Source organism: Nematostella vectensis, chromosome 6 (assembly GCF_932526225.1).
Source record: "Nematostella vectensis chromosome 6, jaNemVect1.1, whole genome shotgun sequence".
NCBI lineage: Eukaryota > Metazoa > Cnidaria > Anthozoa > Actiniaria > Edwardsiidae > Nematostella > Nematostella vectensis.
Genome location: NC_064039.1, coordinates 15,922,949 through 15,944,124, shown reverse-complemented (window position 1 = coordinate 15,944,124; position 21,176 = coordinate 15,922,949). Strand labels below are relative to the sequence as shown.

Sequence of the window (21,176 nt, the reverse complement as noted above, 5' to 3'; positions counted from 1 at the left end):
GAATAGAAAAATCAACCCAATTATTGTAATAATGCTCTGGAAGAAAATAACTTTAAGGCTAACAAGGGCCTACAAAATACCCACATGCTAAAATGCAAATAACGATCCAGTGTTAACTACAAAGTTCCGTACCGCGCTTGCATTAAATTTGTTGGCAGACTCTCTTGCTCTACTCCATCCCCACCCCCCCCCCCCCCCCTGAGTTACGGTAGACGTAAAAAAGGGAAGGGTACCACATGTGGTTGACAATAGCCCACCCCCCCTGAGTCACGGTAGACGTAGAAAAGGGAAGGGTACCACATGTGGTTGACAAAAGCCAACCCCCCTAAGTCACGGTTGTGACAATCGGCACTGTGTTTATCAATCCCCGATATTCGTAATTGCTTCAAGTGCGATAATTGTCTTGTGCTTCATAATAATCGCGCGACCGTTTGGAAGAGGTTTATCAATCCCCGATATTCGTAATTGCTTCAAGTGCGATAATTGTCTTGTGCTTCATAATAATCGCGCGACCGTTTGGAAGAGGATCAAAGAAGTATCCGGGCGATCATTTCGAAAAGGTTGGTCGTACATTGGGGTTTTTATTGCAAATACTAAAATGGACACAACCAACGATTCAATTTTCCCTTCGATGGAGAACGATGTGTGAAATAAGTTAGGAGAAATAAGGTGAAATAGAGTAACCCTATTGGTAGCAATATACGGAGCAAATCTGATCTAATTGGTTAGTGGTTATTCACTCTTATCTAATTTTATTACAAGCAATCGTATAGTATTTCTTTCAAATCTTTTTTTTGTGTTAATATTATGAATTTTGTTCCCTAAAATATTTTTCTAGTCTTTATGTTGTTCTAAATTGCTTTTGGTTTGTACGCATGATAAATTATATATATTTTTTTGCGCATCAATAACTCAGTCTGTCCTAAGTAAATTGAAAAGTTAACAAAATGAATATCTTTATTTATATGAGGCATCTCTTTCTTTTATGGACCGCAAGTTTAATTGTAACAAACCATTTCCGAATTGTACAGTTATTAGTTTCCCATATATTGATATAGGTAACCACAAAGCTACCTTATTTTTAATTTCTGCATTCGTAATTGCTTCTAAGAACAAACGACCGCTTTAATAAAAATGTCTAGAACTTGCTAATCAAATATTTGTAAAGGTGACAATCGAAGGCGCTACAACACAGATTGTCGTTCGGTAAAAGCGCTAGATTAGTTATAAAAGACACGCACCCGAATGGGCTTTTTGAATTTATTAATGTAAAATAAAAATAAAACGAAAAAATCGGGGTAGATAGCTAATAAGAATTAGGATGGATTCTTAGACAGAAACAAAACCACAATGTGCGATTTTTATTATGGAACAGGTTTTGAAATTTTAGCTGACGCAAAATAGCACGTTTTGGCTCCACCCCCTTATTTTCCCCGGAAAAGACTTTGAAACGTTCTGAGGCAGTTACAACAAAAAGCACTAAAAGGTAAAACAATTAAAAGACGGCAGAAGGGAAAGAGCCGTTGTGGCATTGAGTCTGCCTCACTTTTCATTCACCCAGTTGGGTAGTGTTTCTGGAAAAACACCTTTTTCTATACGCGGTGTCGAGCCTTTGGGAAGGAAGAGCCCTTTTTCTTCTTCTCTGCTTTACCCCTGACGGTAAAAAAAAGCAACAGCATTAAATCGAATCTCATCATTTACATGATTTTTTCATTTCTCTGTGCCCCTAGCGCCAGCCTTTGAGACTGCTAAAAAGTTGTGGCGACAAAAATAAAATCCTTTAACTGCTGTAAACTCGTGACGCTGGGAGCAACCTAACAGTTCCAATGGAATTGCAACATAAAGATCCATTAAGAGGGTGGAACCTAGTGACATTTCCATCAAATCTGTTTACCTGATAATGACGCTCCTGGGGTGTGAGTGCAAGAGCTATGGCAAATAAGTGCGTAATCTTGCAAACGGGCAAGTAAACGGTACAAAAACATCACGAGAAATTCACACGAGTTTCTTTTAATTCAAGACTTTTTCAACCAGTAACAGAGGTAAAGCGAGGCTGTGTCTGCTAGAAACTTGATCCATGTGGTGGAGTTGTGAATGAAAGTACCCTATCGTGAAAACTAAGGAAATAATTGGTGAACATATTGGCTTTAATGTAAGTATCAATAACGAATTTTTTGTGGCACATTAACCGCATAAAAAGAGGCTAACATTTTGAAAACACGCTACTGCGTATTTGTTGTTACTACTCACAATAATAGAGTTTGGTTCCAAAAGTATGAAACACACAAACAAAGGTTAAAAAACAAATCATATATCATAGGCGTAGATGTACGAAAACATAAAAAAGCAGCTAAACTTTCGCACTTAAAGCATGAAAAACACGAGTGTTTTTTTAGTAACCGAGGAAGTTTTCCATCTTTTAATTACCAACTTTTTTTTTCTTTATGGATTTTATTACCTTTTTACAGCATATTCCCTTGCTGACGAAGGCTTGAAGGCCTACTCTGTAAACTTTAATGCATATGACATCGAATTGGCAGGACTCTATTACGGTACGGTAAATAGGGCCACCCAGTTCTTTTGTCATTAATTAAACCGGAACCAGAGATGTTTTATCTGACTGCCTGAAATAAGCAAATAAGCTCAAATAAACAGCACTCATGCACAAATTAATCTAGCATATATTTTTAGATAAAAACGTATCAAATGTCTAATGGAAAAAAGCGGGGTAGCCAATTTATCCACACAAAAAAGGCAGGGAAGTGAAGCTAGTAAAAATACACTCTTTCATTTTTATAAGAACCTTTTTTATAAGAACATTAAGGCTGGATTGTCACCAGTTTCTAAGAACATACTAGAAAATTGTCAAGACTCAGATAGCAGCAAAAAAATATGTTTTGTTAGTGTTTTTGTTGCGTTCTAATATAGAATTAAATTGTTTTCATAATATCGATTATTGTTACTGATCATTTGTGAAATTTCCTTTTTATTACCACTACCATTATATTCTAATATACCTTGAAATTTATTAACATCGTTTAGTATATTTCCAGCCTTAAAAATGCTGTAAAAATAAGAAGGGCCCATCCTCAAATGAAAATTGAACTAAGTTTTTTTCTTTAACAAGTCAGATCGCATGACGCTTTCGCGTGTCCGGAGGAGGTGTGCTGGCATGGATAACACTACGACTGCGAATTATTCAATAAGAATAGACGTAGTCCAAGTGTCTGGCCCTTTTTTCCCTCTAGGCTCCAAGCACTCGCCGATGTGTCGAGCATTTCACTTCTCTCGCCGCTTTATCGACCGTTTCACTTCTTATTTGTAGGTCCTGGACCCGAACCACAAAATACTTCTTTTTTAGCCCCGGGTCCAGGAAAAGGGGTAGAAAAGACGTATTTTGTGGGTCGGGTCCAGGAGAGGGGCTAGAAAAGACGTATTTTGTGGGTCGGTCCAGGAGAGGGGTAGAAAAGACGTATATTGTGGGTCGGGTCCAGGAGAGGGGCTAGAAAAGACGTATGTTGTGGGTCGGGTCCAGAAGAGGGGGTAGAAAAGACGTATGTTGTGGGTCGGTTTCAGGAGAGGGGGTAGAAAAGACGTATTTTGTGGGTCGGGTCCAGGAGAGGGGCTAGCAAAGACGTATGTTGTGGGTCGGTTTCAGGAGAGGGGGTAGAAAAGACGAATTTTGTGGGTCGGGTCCAGGAGAGGGGCTAGAAAAGACGTATATTGTGGGTCGGGTCCAGGAGAGGGGCTAGAAAAGACGTATTTTGTGGGTCGGGTCCAGGAGAGGGGTAGAAAAGACGTATTTTGTGGGTCGGTCCAGGAGAGGGGCTAGAAAAGACGTATTTTGTGGGTCGGGTCCAGGAGAGGGAGGGATACTAGCTTCGAGTCAGAATCGAGATGAAACCAAAATTCCAAAGAGCCTGCTGAAGGAAGCCCTTATCCCATCACAAGTCTTCATCATGTTTTATTAAAAATCGGCACTTTACTCTGAAGTGAAAATTCTATTGATAAACAAAGAAAATTAAAAAAAAAACTTGTTTATTCTCATGCGGCAACTTCAAGATGTTCGGAACATAAAAAGCCATCGAGATCAGGAATACATTGAATAACACTATCAGGAGAGTGGTGGTGCTTGAGGTTATTCAAGTCTAGCCTTATCCCCTTCAATCGGTACCGCGTGGAATCCTCTAGTATTTTTAGAGGTCTCGCTTACACAAACCAAAATTATTATTGATATTAGCTAAGGTGCGCTTCGATTTGAAATTGAAAGTTGTCGTCTATATTGAATTAATAGCAGTACTTTTGAGCAGTACTGTTTCAGGTGCGGGAGCTGTTTAGTCATGCTCTAAATTGATTTTTTCGGTGTCTTTCTTTTATGTGTGTTTTTAGCTCTACGCGATAAAGACCAACAACAAATGCATCGTGAACACGTGAGGTGGGCTGAGATCATAATTTTGGCAGTGTGGCTTTTTTGAGGTCATTTACAAAAGGTATGTAATGGCATTGTAGGCAATAAAGGTTCATTACCGTAAATGCAACTAATAGTAGATTTTACGTTGAAAAATTCCGTAATATAAAAAGATGGGTGTTTGTTGTGTTGTAAAAAAAGTCATCAGTCCCTTGTGAACATTAACATCGTGCTACACATTTGTAACACGAAGTTTCAATGTGTGAAACTTGGATACATTGGAGATACAAATAAGCAGCACTAAACTAAATACCTTAAGCCTTTTACAAATGAATCTGCTTCTGCCTGCTAGGAAAGTTGATTAGGTCAATAGGAAACAGTGTAATGCATAGTGCGCTCCCAACCATCACAATTTAGATGGACGAGTTGACACAATTTTTATTAGGGGGATTTAGATCCACGACGCAGGCAAGAAGACGCTGCCTCGCGCACTTTCGATTGCGCGCGCACGCTTTTTTTGCCGGCGTCGCGTCCTGTTCAGGACGGCATTTCCTTCAGTTTCACGTCCTCTTCAGGACGCGAAAACCCAACACACAATAATGAATGGGCTAGGGACTTTTATTTTTCTTTTAAACATAACCTAAAAGTAACACAAAACCATTAGCTTCTCGAAAAAATTGTGGTTTTCGTGATACAACCAGAAAAATAACGGGTCAAGTAAATCAAAAAGTCAAGTTAGAAATGCTGTCAGCTCGGCTGATACAATACGATAAAAACAAATATCACTGACTTATTACGATCCGGTCGAAACCAGCTGCAAAAATGTCAGTATTAGCCGCTATGATAAATTGAATAAAATACTAGGAATCTTTTGAAATGTTATAGGAAAACAACACCCCTTGGTGATTTGTTTATTCGTCAAATATCAAAAGCCTAGTGAGCTACAAGGAACCTTTAAGAGATTATTAAAAAAGAACAGAAACAGCATTAAAATAAGTAATTATTAAACAACCACACAATCTAAATAGAGCTTATCCGATAAGCTTAAATATCTAATGAAAAAACCTTCGTGCAAGTAAACCATAAAGGCAAAATTTGGAAATTGAAAAATGAAAAGTAAACTTATGCTTCAATCGCCTACAATTTCAATTTTCATTGCTTATTTGTTTTGTCCTCATGAAGACTTATTTCATTGTTAATGAAATAATCGAAAATGGTACAAACGAAAAAAGACCATAAGGCATCAAAAGACGGCTTTCAAAGCGTATATATTAAAGGTCAGAAGAGGGCGAACCCGATATTACTCTAAACCATCTTGTTGATAAAAATGTGTAAACAGAAATAGTGGTACAATATATCGAGTCAGAAAAGGAATATATAATAAATCATATAAAAGGTAGCAAAAAGAAGCCACTCAAATCATAGTAAAAAAGGCAGAATTACAAAAGGTAATTTGATCCTTTAATGTTGTTATGGCAGAAAAACGGTAATGGCTAATCAGTGAGTACCAAGGAGGGCCTACTTCACGCTTGTTGATGGCGCATTGTAAGAATCTCTAACGCTGATAACATTTTTGAGCGAAAAGTAAATAACATTCTACAATAATTTTATTAAAGATAATTAATCTGCTGTCTATATATACTTACTGAAACAGAAGTTATTTCTAGGTCAGGTTAACACTCGGCAAGATGCGGCCGTGGCTATAAACGTCGCATTTTTATTCACCAGCACTCATTTTAGTGTTTTACTTTGGAGGACATTTTTGAGAGCTGTTGAAACATTTTCCAATTGGGCATTTGTAAAAGCGAAATGTGTTGTTATGGTAAATGATGAATCTAGAAATGAAAAATTACTAAAGGCGAGGCTTAACAAAAGAAGCTTTACAAAGAAATATTTACAAGGTAAGAAACGAAAAAAGCTATTTCTTAGATATCGACAATTACTCAAAAGGAAATGGATAGCTTTTTTTTCAGCTTGATGAAACGATGAAAATTCTGTTTTATTATTTTTATTTTTTTATGTTTATTTTATTGTTTGGGGAAGGTTCTGGAAACTTATTAATAACATAGGCAAGTAAAGGAAATAGGGAAATAATTAAACAGCAAATCGTAAGAGAGAAAGTAATAGGCCAAGAAACCGTAAACCGCACTTTAATGGACATCCTATAAATGAAACCCGCACGACAAAAACGTTCCAACCCACCAAATCGCGAGCCCCTAACAACCCCTTTGGGCAAAGGCTATCATTTCTTCATTACCATGTGCAGGAGGCACATTGCGCTTGCCACACTTGAGACATACGAAATTTGTGACATTTGGATGATAAAGGCCGGTTCTCAGTACGAGGCAAGCGAAGAGCAAGCACAAAACAAGCGAGAATCGTCCAAACACAAGCGCGAGAAAATCAGGCTGTTACGTTCTCTTGCTATTTGCGTTCGTGAGAGAATCGGAAAATGAGTGTTGCCCTTTCGCCCTGAGAACTAGCCTCAACGTTGCAATGAGGCACCACGCTAAAAGGTTGAAAAAGGATAGAAAAAAAGAAATAGATACACTAGAAACGTAGAGGAATGTTCTCCCAAACATCCAGTCTGCACTGAGTTGTGCTTTAGAGTAGAATACGAAAGGACACTTTTAGAAAACTAATGGTTTGCGTCACCACGATCGTCTCTATGGTGAAAAGGATTTTAATTAGAAAAAACTTTTTATATGACAAATAATCAAATAAGAAAACGATAACAATAGCCATGGTGTGCACACACTTTTGTGCTAACGAATAATATGTCTAAAAAGACAAAGTTATTAGTTTTCTTATCTACTCTACAAGGTAGTCATGGCAATTAGACACTTGGTTAAGGCGCTAGAAAAAGACGCCAACTCGAATATCGCCGGCCTAGAATTACCGCCATATCCCAGACGGTGATTATCTTCCGAAAAGATTTGTTCCGTTTTACAAATCTGAGATTATGATTAATGAGTACTATTAATCCTGGCTAGGCCACAGTCTTGTATCGTTATATACGTTAAATTTTGTTTTTAATTCGTTTATTTGGTTAGTTCTTTGGCGCATTACCTCTGGCAATGCTCCCTTTTTATTTATTAGAAGGAATTTCTGGTAGCAATTTTCACAAATTTACCTTTGGTCATATGTTCACATAATATCCCTCCCCCCCCCCTCTTCATATCATTTAACGGCTGTCGTTTTCTTAGTGGGGCGAACGCGCGGAAAACCTGTGACAATTCAAAACGTTAGTGTCCAGTCTTCTTTTTCAAGATGGTGGACAGAAAAAGCTTTAGTAGACCACGAATTCCTGCAAGTTTACTTGGAAATTCTTGACTTATGCAATTCAAGGCGATAAAAAGGAAACAAATGTTTGGAGCAGGCTCCTAAATATGGTTTATAACTTCGTGACAGGGAATTTAACGAGCAAGCTGGAAAAACGACAGTAAGACTGTTTGATGTGAGGATGGTCTCCTTTTGGTAAATCCTGAAAACACATCCACGAAAACACATGTCGCAAAAAAAAGATGTTTAAGAAATAATGTAGTCATTGAATGAATATTCTTTCCAGAAAATTGCACATTTAAGCATCTAGGCCTCTCTATGCAAATCTGTGATGAATTTTATGAATATCGAAACTATTAGCTAGCAATTTCTTTAGAAATGGAATGTTGTGTTTATAATACTTATGTCTGGATTTTTAGTTAATGACTGTTGAGTCGGCTGCTCTTTTAAAGATTTGCTTTTACGTTCAATGCTCCTTAAAAGTGTTGGAAAGAGGTCCAACGTTCAATGTGCCATTTAGTTGCGTTTTTTCAAAGCGGTCTCCGTGAAGGCTTCTTTTTAAACAACAATTTGTAAATATACTCGGTAAGGCAAACAATGCCCTATTCCTCGCACTTATAGTCCAAGTGAATACATACATAATAATAGCTCTCGCACCAAGAGGGCTTATTCTAATTAACTTCAACCAAAAAGGGACCAATAAAATACGATTTCCCGGTGTTTGCACATAAAGGAAAGTGGCTTATCACGCCAAAATGGGTGTTCGTCATGACAATGTAACAGCACTTAGCAAAGAAGCAGTTCAGAACAACAAAATATGATTATTCTAGCTACCCAATGGTTTCTTGGCAGAACTCAAAAGACAGACAAACCTCTTGAGCTGATTATCATATGATTGACAGTTGTTCATTGTATTAAGCTGCTGTCACAGTGCGCAGATATTGCAAGCACCCACACACGACCAACACCGCTGCGAATGATTCAAATTCTAACCGCTGAACAACAACACAAATGGAGTTGTATCGCAAGTCACGAAAACGGCGAAATTCAAAGGTATAGTTTTTCCACACTGCTTAAATGCAGATCCAATCCGGCTTCCCCGGGATTTGAGGCTCAAAACCGATAATGTTTCGTTTGATATTATGGGAACAAAGAAGTCGTTAAGTCGAATATTAGTACAACCTTAATGATATTTCACTGTTCTGTTTGTGTGTCTGCTTATGTACTGCAAGTGCATTTATTGTCGATTTGTTAGACTTCGTGTAACCCAATAATTGCGCTGATTTTGGTTTTCATAGTATAATAGAATTCTCATTAGTAAGTAATAACTGCCATATAGTACATGGATCCGAGTGCTTAACAGGCCGATGACATTTTCTGTAAATCCTGAACTTAGCTGCGATGTCTCGGTCACGGAAAATTTCAAGATAAATAAAAATGGATGCTAGATTTGTGCCAAATGTTATTTAAACTTGAATGGAAACATTCGAGCAGCCATTTTGTCAAAAAGTCGTCAAGGTCATTAAGTTGAATAATCATAAAATTTATTGTTTGTTTTCTAATGATTCTTTATTTATAGCTATACTGGTAGAAATAAAAAAGCCTTCAAATTCCTTGAACATAAGGTTTCCAAAGTTGAAACTTATGAGAGATCGTAATCTTTCAGTTTTTAATTCTGAGGAAAAAAGATCAAGAAGAATCAATATGCAACCCTCTCATCGTTATAGTGCACGATTTCAATCATCTCTCCGTCTTTCCTTCTCTTTGTCCACCTCCGTCTCTCCGCCGGTTTCTACTTGTGTACTTGTCCTTAATATTTGTTTGTTTTCTATCTATTGCAATGTTGGATTTCTATTTATGTCAATTATTATAATCATCATATCAACTTTAAATTATAATCTCGTTTCGTGCTATGCCTCTATCTGACAACCATTTTGATTTGATGTCCCGGTAATAACACAGCAAAACACACAGACGCATTGATTTTACGTGATGGTATATTCAGCATGGCTTGCGCACCGTTTTCACTTGATGTACAATGTGCCCTTATCACTTAGATCACTTTTGCTTCAGAAAACGCTGTTGAACATTCATGAAGCTTCTTAAAACGCAAATGATGGTTTTGTGTTATGTCTTTGCGAGTTATGCCGTCAAGTTTTTCGGGGTGATTATTTTGCGGCGATCGTGAAATTTGATCGAATCGGTGCTCTTCGCCAATCACGCCACACCAAATCGCTAGCTATCGGCAACTCCGGGACACCTGGCCTTGACGATTACACTTCGCTCGATCATTGTAAAATCCTATTAACAAATGAACATATTTAGATGTACTTTTATCTGGTTGGACTGTGGTGGGGTGAACTAGTGTGAGCCATTTAGCGGTGACTGGCGGTAGATCTTCAAGTCTGGACCGTTGACAAACAATGTCTGAAGGGTCGTAAAGGCTTTTGAGGGCAAGAAAAAAAACGTGTTCTCCTCAGAAAGCAGGTTAGCAGTGCCTTTTCCTTTCTAAAAGTAAAAAAGCTATTTTGGTTCGAGTTGCTACATTATCATATTGGAAATATCTAGCCATGCAATGGTAAGTAAAAGAGCCATGGCCTTAGCTTGTTTTCACCATTCTTATCTTTGTACTTTTCGCATGAGTGGGCTTAAAATCTTCTAGAAGTCTTCAGGGGCACTTGTCAAGCCAAATGGTGACACGCGCGCGAGTCCGTTTACTTTTATTTTCTGTCAAAGAAACCGAATCCACGCTGAACATGACAGCACTCTAAATTCTAGAATGGAGTTGTGTGTTTTAGAACTAAGGGAAACACTCGAGGCCGAAGCCATTCTTTTTTGGAAGAGACTAAATGACATTGATGTACCTCAAAGGCGAGATTTTTATGATATTCAATCATCATTTTAGTTATACTATCGGCTAAACGTCCTTCAGGGTGAGCCTATTTATCATCTTTTCCGAGTAAATTGTTAAAATGCTTTTAAACAGCTTGCGTCTATGTAGATTTTCCACTTTCTCACGTTAGAGTCATATCCATGTCAGAAATAAGTAAATTCCTCCGGCAAGTAGATTACTACTTTTCCATTAGTACACTGTCAGGGTCACACTGAATTGAAGTTGATTCGCAAGCATTTCGAAGGCACGACTAATGCTTAGACGGGTGAAAATTCTGCGAAGGTAGTTTATGGATTAAAAGGAATTAATGATGAAGTAATATTTAATTTTTTTTTAATAGCTGTTAGAGGCTTTGACGTCGTGACCGACTTGCATTGGTAACAGGGACATTGATCTTTTTATGTTACTCGCTCGTTCGTTTGCTAGCTCGCTCTCATACACGACAAGAGTCGCTGTTTGTTTTTCACCTGGTATAAAAAAGCAAGCAAGCCTTGCAAAACTGTGCTTTTTCAGCAACATAAGCGGTATGGAAATGATTAGAGATTCAATTCTCAAGAAGTGAAACTTCATTTCTTGACATACTTAACGTGTTCTCTTTATCATCGAACGTACAAAATGCACTCCTTAAATATATTCTGACATTTAACGTACATTAACAGACATCACACTGATCATATTTACTTTGCACTGATTGAGATAACAATAAGACAAGGAAGAAAATGAATGTTTTTTTTTTTAAGTTTTACCCACAAAAACATGCTCTTTAATGTCGAGCCAAATGTAACATCACGTACATGATACGGTAGTGAACTGCATTGCGTAATCGAGCAATAGAGTGTCAGCCTTACTATTGTGGTTGACCCGTCTCTCTAATGGAGTCTATAAAATAATTGAGATAGTACGCACGCCATGGTTGACTGAGAGGTGCACTTTCATAGCACCATTATTCATAAGACGACATCGGTGGAAGAATTCTCAACCTTTGTCTTATTCTTCGCTGCTTTGCTCTTGAATTCTCCAAAGCAAACAGCTTTTAGGGTTTTATAGCGCTTATGGAGGCAAATGAACATGTTTATTCTTAAATATAAAGCTTCAATTACGCGCTACGAAGAGTTTAACGTTGTCGTCTTTTCGTGATTTTACTTAAGTTGTAATAATATTAACCTATGTATAATATAGAGCGTATAATATAAAAAGAAAAGATGTAAGAATACGCAGCAAAATAATGATAATAACTTATTATAAGAGTGCTTTCTCTAGTCATAACATCGGAAATTCTTCGAGTAGGTTATTCAAAACAGAAACACAATTGTCACGAAAATATATAATTCAACGAATCAAAACCTACAACTAAAGCGTCATGGACACTAACGTTGTTTTTAGACCTGACTTCATCCTTCGGATCATACCACGCAGCACCTGTTTTCTGCGGCATGTCTGTTTTCTGGTTAGTCACGCCATTTCTTGCATAAATAATTGCGATGCGGGCGCGTACACACGGGGATGCGCAGGGTGCGCGCGTACCCTCCCCTCCCCCTCCCTCCCTTTGGCGATCAAACAGTAGTTTGGTGCTTTTCCGAAGCACCGAAGTGTTACAGATAACGGACAGAAATTCACCTTAAGATATAGTTTTAAAAACTAGTTCGAGCCTATTGCATCAATATGTAAGGTATTTGATTTCAAATCGAGAATTTGATGGAATGCTGTATAAATTTCACTTGTTATCGTTTTTCAACTATATATTATTTTATTAGCCATCATTAGCCACCGGTTCACGGCCGTCGCAGGGAGTGATAGTCGGGTCGCTTAGCGCACAAAAATAGCTCAATCTATACACAGCGGACAAAAGCACCAAACTTGGTATGATTATAGCCTATGAGATGGTAATTAATATTGAGACCGGTGCCCACCGGTACCATTAGCGGATCCATAGATAAAGAGCAAGTCTTTTTTTTAGAAATCTGGTGTTTTCATACATTTTCATGAGGCAAAAAAAGATAAAATTGCACATATTTGGGAACGATTTCTATCATTTAAGCTGTACTCTATCGAATTCCGAACAAAAAAGCGTATAAATAGCTATAAAAAGCTACATTTGAAGAAGAAGGAAATCTACTGGAACCCAGGCTCCGCGCGGCCTTTTTTTAAACCCCTATTGCTAATATACAAATATGATAACAATATGACTGATTTCCATCAAATAAGCACAATAGGTGGTGCACATGAATTTCACCAGAAATTTTCTTTTAATGAGCTGTCTAAGCATTATATTAAGGGTTACAGAGCTTTGATTCAACCAGAGCGGCTGTAATTAATAGGCCCGTCACGAGGAAAAAATCAGCTACCGATGAGGGATATTTTTCATAGCTTGTTGTGCGTTGATAAAATATACCATGACAACTTGGATCATTTGTTTAAGTTTTCCATTACGGCCCTATGTTATTTTTAAAATCAAATTATCACAATTGTTACCGAGGCGAGAGCCTCGCTCTACCCCATGCTAGTTGCGGGCCAAAGTGGCCGGTATATAGATCGGCAGTGGTGGCTGGCGTTTACGGATATGGCGCTCAAAACCATATGATCGTTTATAACTTACATAGAATAATTCTGGCTTACGTCAGGTTTGGGCCTAAACGTGTCCTCCTAAGGTTGACGCTAGTACCGTTGACACTGGAGTTTTTGTACACTTGTTTATAGCACCGTCGAAGGAAAAATCTTCTGTTTGGAAAAAAAAAATCCCAGCGGACCCTACACACAAGCTAGCGTACGCGCATCATTCTTTCATTTTATTTCAGAATGACTTTTTTCCCTTTATTACTATAACGGTCCGCCGATCACTGATCGTGCACTTTAGAAAAAGCCTCTAAAACTCTGTCCTTTAGTAAAAATCGGTTAAAGGATTTCTCATTCCCGGAATCTCCCAAGCGTGTCTCATGCGCATTGTGGAGCTTGGACACCACAAAAAAGGTACGTACCATTTTCAACAGCTTCCACTTATATATTCTGATAATATATTATATTTTATAAGCCTGACAAAAGCTCTACACTTTTTTTATCATCCTCTCTCGCTTCCTGGAGACCTTTCCTTTACTTATGCTCCACGGCTTTTTCAATCCCTGAGGTCATCATTAAGACATCTAGTTAATAACATAGTCCTCTATTGCTGCGGCGAATCGTTGGTTGGTTGCTATCCTGTTAAAAGCATGCGATACGTTCAACCTCGTCACTATAATGCACACGTAGGGAGAAATAAGCAATGTTTTTTTTTCGCAGTTCCTCTTCTAGTCACCTTTTTTCGTTCTTAAAGGCTTTCGAGCATTAATACCGCAAATTTGTGATAATTCCTGTGCCATTTTGCGCTATTTTCGACAAAGAGTTTCTACAAAGGTTTCTTCTGCAGAACATCTAAATACTTTAATATTCTCAAGAAAAGATTCACAAACTAATTACTTTGATTGAGGAGGCATATCTAAAGCATCTCGTTGTTCTGTGGTGTCTAGTTGACATACATTTACGTAGCCCCCTATTATTCATCTCTACCTCTTTTTAGTTAACGTCAAAATACCCGATAATTGCGATAATCGCAGATTTAGAAGAAATTCATTTAAATTCAAGACAAAAGTTCATATTTAGTAGGTTATTGACATTGTAAGTCCTTGATAAATAGAGTATGAGCCTTTTTTCACCTAAAATACGCGTTTTTATGGGGTACTTACAGCGTATACTATGCCAATATAAGCCGCCATCTTGGATAACCATGAGGAGGATTGGGTCTAGCCTTGAAAATTTTTTCTCTTAGATGAAGCGTTTTAATGCAGCCGACGACAGTTTTATCTTGAAATATTAACAAATAGCGTTATATTTTCCCTACTAGAATAAAACAATCAGATATTTCGCCTTAGTTTTGAAAATACAAGGTCTTTTTAAATTTCACCACAGGAAGCCCGTGATGGACGCTTTTTTCTAATTTTTATTCCGTTATTACACGAAATCCTCAAGTGTTACCGGTGGGCACCGGTCTCAATATTAATTAACATCTTCTTGGCTATTTTTGTGCCAAGTTTGGTGTTTTTGTCCGCTATGTATAGATTGAAACACTAAGCAACCGGACTATGAGGACGTGCCCCCCCTCCCCCCCAAAAATATTTTTCTTTAAATAATAAAGAAATGACCAGTAGGATCAAATGTTTCTGTATTTCTCCTCCCACCCTATATATTTCAAGACCTGCCACAGTTCCGCAGCTTCATGCTTAGCTGGAGTTGTAGCGGATTTTATAAGGCATTTTATGGTTTGATGGTTTGTTTCTTTCATGTCAAAAGCCGCTACGCAGTTTTGCAAAAGGTTGAAAAACCTTACACCAGCTTACACCAGGAAGATTTTAACAAAATACCTCAGCTTTTCTTGATCGTTTGTGTGAAAGCTACTCATTGCAGAAGAAGGAGAATATATGATAGACTGGCTTTATTCCGGATCATTATTTCAATGTCTGAAGTTCACGAACTCACTTACGCCCCTTCTTTATTGCGCTCCATTAGTATCGTTCCTCGGGGCGTCAATCCCTCTTTTAATCACCAAGAGGATTAGCCTATATTATCCGCTTATTCTACAGTACGCAATTTTTTTTTCGGGTAGTGACCTTGAGTGTTTGGGGATGATAACGAGCGATATTGATCTTAGAGCTAAGGGAATAGGGGTTGATATCGGTAGCATATGAGTAACAAGCCAAAAACCGCGAGTTTTTATGATGTAGTTTACTCTTCATATAGTTGGTTTGCCATTTTTATTAAGGTGGAAAAACATAATCAAACAAAGTAACTGTTCAGGGTTTCGTTATTCAGCTACACGTGCTGCAAAACGATCTTTTTAAACAACACGCCTTAGGGGCAACACCAAGCGTATATTATTATTAGAGAAAGTGTAGTCTAAGTTCACTCGTCGAACCTTTCGCTTAGATCTGCACACGCGGAAATAAAAACACGCGAAAAGGAAAAAAATGACGCTTAAAGCAATAGCTAGAAAGCCCTTGTAACTTGTTTATTTTCATGAAAATTGGATGTTTACTTTCGCTATTCAGTGGCGAGAAATCCCCATGCCCTTAAAGTGGCCTGATAACCTGAGAGATCACTCATGTCACTTTAATCACATAGCTACGTGCAAAAACGATTCTGTCAGCCGGCTTTTTGTCACCCAACCAAATACCAAGTGCGAGAAAGCATCGATTCCCTCCGACTGATTTGGCAAGCTATCGTGACATTTTATTCCTTATTTTGTAAATGTATGAAACGTTATTTCAAGATTGCATCAATTAATTTGTCCTCTAAAATTGAATAAACCAATAGCAAAGGAGTGTCTGGTTATTGCTTCTATTCTAATGCAATAGGGACAGGAGGATTCCTTCAGGAGTGTCTGGTTAGTGCTTCTATTCTAATGCAATAGGGACAGGAGGATTCCTTAAGGAGGCTCCACCTTCTAAAAATAAGGTGATTGACGTGTGTGGCCTTGTACTTACATACCTGTCGAGCTGTGAGAAATGTTCATTAACCTCAAGGATGTTTAAGTGTTTACGGTAGACTTACGTAGACTTTAAAAGGTACAACATAAACAATAATGCTTATCAGGCTTTGAGTTTTCAATGGAGATATTATTGTGCGCCACTCTTGTTATGTTAAGGTTCTTATAGCATTAGCCTCTGTTGGAGAAGCTGTATCGTACACATCGAAGTATAGCATGTGACCAAGCAGTGGTAATTAGTAAAAACAAATAAACATTTTTAGAACCCGGCTTCCCTTTACCAAGAAGATTTATATTTTGGTTTAGAAAAATTTATGCTCTTTCCTTCTATTCTTTTCATGTTGGGTTTTTCTTAGGGGTGAACTCTGGACTATGTCCATAGCACACATATAGCGCTGAAACAGTGATTTTACGGTCTCCCTTTGAAAACGCAGAAACATCTGGATCATTCGAATAACACAGATGACCTATTGTGACCGTGTTCCATAAAAAGAACTTGGCAGAACCCTTTAGTCGTGTAGCCAAGCGCTCTCAACATGGTCGGGCCTGCGGTTCGTCACTAGTGTATGTCAGCGGATGGTTTATGATTCTCTTCAGACACTTAGAGAACCTTCGCGATTTTTTAAGTCCTCCGTATAGCACGGCTGCCGTCTTTCTTTTTTCATAGAAAGCATTTGTGATTGTGCTCAAGTATACATCATCTTTAACTAGCCATCTTATTAGGGAAAGGCGCCATTTTAATTCCGAGTGAGTTATCAGCGCGCAAAATTAAGAAACGGTGAAAAACATTAACAACAACATTGGCATCTTGTTGTCAGCACCTGTTTCAAGCGGTTATAGAGAGGAAGCCTTTTCTAGGTGTCTCCTTACTCTATGTGACCAATTGAAAAAAAAAACCCTAAACAGTCCTTTAGTTAAATTTTGTGCGCACATTTACCACGTACGATACTCATTTTATCTGGGTTTATCTACTTTAATAATTATATATTGTAGTCGTATTCCAAAGCCCATGACCCTAGCGGTTATGAGTAGACCTCTATTAGCTGATGCATGTCGCACTAGAATGTTCATTATTGGGTAGCAGACAAAGGTAGACGGCGAGATGCCTACAGGCTCACCACAACAAGTATTTCTTATCACATCTACAGGTAGAAGAACAATCTTAGCTTACGCCTGGCTCAAACTCAACAGGGCCTCTTTGGAAACGTAAAGGAAGTGTGAACAGACGTGGCTTGAGGTGAAGTGAAGATCATTTGCTGCAAGGAAGGTAATTAGAGCTGTATATCAAAGCCGTTATTATACCAGAATATAGCGGAAAGAGTGGAAATCAGTGGAATACAAAGTGATCTATACTACTTGTTTTAGTTTAACCAGCTCGATGACATTATCCGTGTACCCTAGCCTTTGCGTGAAGCTTTGAATTCAAAGTTAGATGTATTAGGATAAGACTATAACCGATTAAACAATTTAACGCTGACATCTTTCTTGCCGTAGAACAATGACCCTACACATTTTCCCATAATTGAAGAATGAAAAATTAAGTACTTGTGAAAAGTAGTGAGAGCAACAAGCAACTACAGAAAACATTAGCTCGCGTAGGACTCGTGTTCCCATGGCCTTTGGTGTTTCCAAACCTTTCTGTCTTACCGCAAGTATGAGGTGAAAGATTAATGCACTTTTCTCGAGAGTGCTAGGATTCATTCTTAAATATATGTATTACGTAACACTTTGTCTGTATAACCCTTTAATATATATTACGTAACACTTTGTGTGTATAACCCTTTAATATATATTACGTAACACTTTGTGAGTATAACCTTTAATGTTAGCGAACTATTTAGCCTCCCTCAGCGCCGTTTCAAAGTATTATTCAGGAATAATAAAACCTCGTTTATTCAGATAACCTGCTTTGCCTGTTTTAGTGTAACTAATGAATGACTCTGCAACAGACCAGAAACAATTATACTAGGCACAGTAAAGAAGTCCCTTTCTCGAGTTCTCAAACTTCGTTTAAACTTTTTAAAACTTTAGCTCGAGAAATAAACATTGCGAGCTAGATTTGTCAATTTCTGTAGCTAGCTATGACGTAGATTATTGGCAAATCACGTGTTTGAATTGCTTGCATAGTCTGCGTTTTTGTAAAAAAAAAAAGTAACTTTCTTCTGGCTGTACGGACACTTTTACAGCACCAGATTTCTATTAGTTCGGAGACAATGTTATTGCACGGACCTCGATGCGCTAATTAAAACTAATTGGAACTAATCAAATTAAGAAGATAAGATGGCAAAACTTGATAGTATCACGTAATGACAATTAGAAAAATTAAATGTATTTTTTTCTTATTGCAGCCTTGCTTAAATTTGAATAGATTTTGGGACTGTAGGTAACTCATACACAGGTATGTTCCCATTTTTAAAATTATAAAACGCTAAAAATTGTAAAAATGTATCGAAAACAGCCATTTACTCCTTCCCGCATTAACAAGAAAAGTCTGGTAACGACTAGTATTGCAAATAACTCGTTATAGACCCTTAAAACTTTGTTTCCGTCCTTGTTTGACGTTTAAAGGAAGTGTCTTTAGTTTATTCCTTTAAGAAAAAAGAACCAGTCAGTCAAAATACAACGACAAGTCATGGTCCAACGTGTCCGAATCGATGAAAACTGTAGATCAGTCACCTTTTTACGATATTCTCAATAGGGTAAAAGATCACATTTAGTAAAAAGGCTAAGACCCTTATTCTAAGAGGGATAAATGTCTGCGAAACGATAGTCTGTATGTATCAAATCTAGGCATCATATCATAAGAGATATTTTGATTAAGTGTACTTATATAGTTGTCGTGAAAAAACAGACGCATTTGTGGTAGTTTCAAAGCACAGAAACAAGGCGCGCGGGAAATATATTTCTAGCCCCGTAAAAATATAAAGGTAAAACATTAAATGCCTTCTAGGATGTCTGAATATTTGGAATCAGAAAGCAACCAAATCTAAAAAGGAAAATCCGCTTTATCTGGATAGTTGAGCCTTGTTTAGTTATAGCAGCTATCATTAACTTGACTACAATATTTATTTATTGGCATGCTATAATGGGTATACTATACCCTCCTGCCATCAGTGGGATTTTTTTTCTGTCAATCAAAACTTCAACGTTTTAACTTCAATTACTTTCACTGAGTGGAAAGTCGATGAAAGCATGGGGAGGTGGGGGGGGGGGGGGGGGGAGGGGCTTTTGCTTCATCTTAAAGGGAACAACCTAACCATCGTGCTTTTCGTGTTGTTTTTGGTGCATCAATCCCATCATTAAACCAGGCGTGACCTGGTTTGACCCATAACATAGTAGTAGAGTAGTAGTAGGGTAACTGAGTAACAAAGCTGTGTACGAGGATTCGAGAAAAAAGTAATGCAATAAATATCTTTTTATTGTTAGAAAAAGTAATCATTATGAACAAAATTGACTTGCCTACATTTTTTTTCGGCGTATGTTTATTTCATTGTGATGTGATCAATTTGATCAAATCTAACCATAAAAAGCCATAACTACATTTTGCGATGCACAAGGAATTGCTCAATGGTCTAGGTACACACCGGTAAAAGCCAAACCAAGTAACTCTGGAAAACAATGTGCAAACATTCATAAGTATATAAACAAAGTTTACCAGTAATTAACACTTTGGGAATTAGCTACGACTAGGCTTTTACCTAAATATTCTAGGGTAACCACGAAATTAGACCAAGAATAATCAACTTATCTTGCTACCTTTTCATAACTAAGGCACAGGGTTGAACATAAAATATGAAAAAAGAATATAAAATAGATATAAAAGCGCAGAAGAAAACATAATGTTTAATTTTGTCGAACATACTTATAGTTTTAAAGTAAATATTTGATGGACAGTAATCCCATTACCGCAAGTAAAGACGGAGCTTACTTTTGACAAGGGTGTTATAAGCATTGAATATATTCGATCGCCAGTATTTCGAATACTCAGTCTAACAGCTTTGGGTTCCTATATGGCACAGGTGCTAATTTAGCTAATTTGTCTTCCTCGTTTGCCCTGGAACGCCCATCGATAACATGAATAGCAAGTCGAATTAAGCAAAATGAATAATTTTGAATTAAAATCTAGACATCAAAGCGTCTAGTTTTTAACTTAACTCAGCTATTCGCATCTGCTGATAACGGGGACGATTGCAAAGAGCTTTTACCATAAAAATGACATCGGCCTGATATCGAAAACATTCTCAAGATATTGAAATGACTGGTAGGCCCACAGACCTGTCAGCGCCCGAATCAGTTTAGAAGCATTAATAGTAAACAAAATCTGGCTGCTTTAAACAAGGCTTGCTTCCTAGTCCTCCAAAAAAACTAGAGAGGATATAGACGTTAGGTAAGTCTGTTATGTAATTGTACTCTTGCTTTAGTATTAGCGCTTAGTATTATTTACACCGTCAGTACTTATGGAGTGTTAATACCGATGCTCTGAGACGTTTTAAGGTTAAAAAATTCTCATCAAGAAAAAGTTAACGAGAAACTGTTAAAAGAATTAACAATGTTTATTGTTCGGCACCGATTTTTGAGAAAGTATCGATATAGAAATAATTTGATTTTTTCATTTACCAAAGTATACAAGGGTTTATAAGGAAGTTTCGATATTTAACAACTTTGATTTTATTATTTTACTTTGAGCAAATCTGGCCGTCACATGGCATCAGTCTAGCTTTTTAGCGAGGGGTGTAAGGAAAATGGTTATTATAGGGGCGATGAAAATCGGATTTATTCTACTGAGAGGGTGTTCGAAATATAAAAAGGTTCCATACATTCATCTCTAATATTAAATAATTGTAGAAGGATACTTAGATATATTGGCATGGCAATGACAGGATTGGTTATAATCAAGGTCTCCAAAAAATCATATTCTATGGCACTTCCTGTATCTCGAGCGATGAGCAGTGATAAACGTGATAAGGAGTCTACTAAAAATAAGCAAACTTTTTTGTTAATAATCTCGCCATGAGAAACCGCATTCAGATTTGTATTGTTTAGCTTAGAGTTTGTGATAGAAATCGTTTCTTATTATGCTT

General features: G+C 37.5%; 1 protein-coding gene and 1 long non-coding RNA gene across 11 annotated transcripts in view; one reads left to right on the top strand and one right to left on the bottom strand.

Moving 5' to 3' along the window:
- The first annotated feature begins 445 nt into the window (after positions 1-445).
- The window catches only part of LOC5509249 (octopamine receptor 1), a 32,610-nt gene continuing 11,879 nt past the window's right edge, over positions 446-21,176 (top strand). Inside the window, exons 1-5 of one of the 10 annotated variants that reach the window (XM_048728978.1) lie at positions 451-560; positions 2,035-2,152; positions 4,390-4,490; positions 17,244-17,362; positions 18,444-18,493. The gene's annotated coding sequence lies outside the window, so the exon portion shown is untranslated. Of the gene's footprint in view, positions 561-1,648; positions 2,153-4,389; positions 4,491-7,588; positions 8,744-8,832; positions 10,178-13,495; positions 13,551-17,243; positions 17,363-18,443; positions 18,494-19,336; positions 20,483-21,176 lie in introns of those variants that run through there. The other 9 variants (XM_048728979.1, XM_032378160.2, XM_032378161.2 and 6 more) reach the window with 9 other exon arrangements.
- LOC125567933 lies at positions 1,347-2,675 on the bottom strand. The gene is made up of 2 exons (XR_007311906.1): positions 2,459-2,675; positions 1,347-1,653 (listed from the first exon to the last, which is right to left on the bottom strand). It is a non-coding gene; the product is annotated as an uncharacterized LOC125567933 (long non-coding RNA).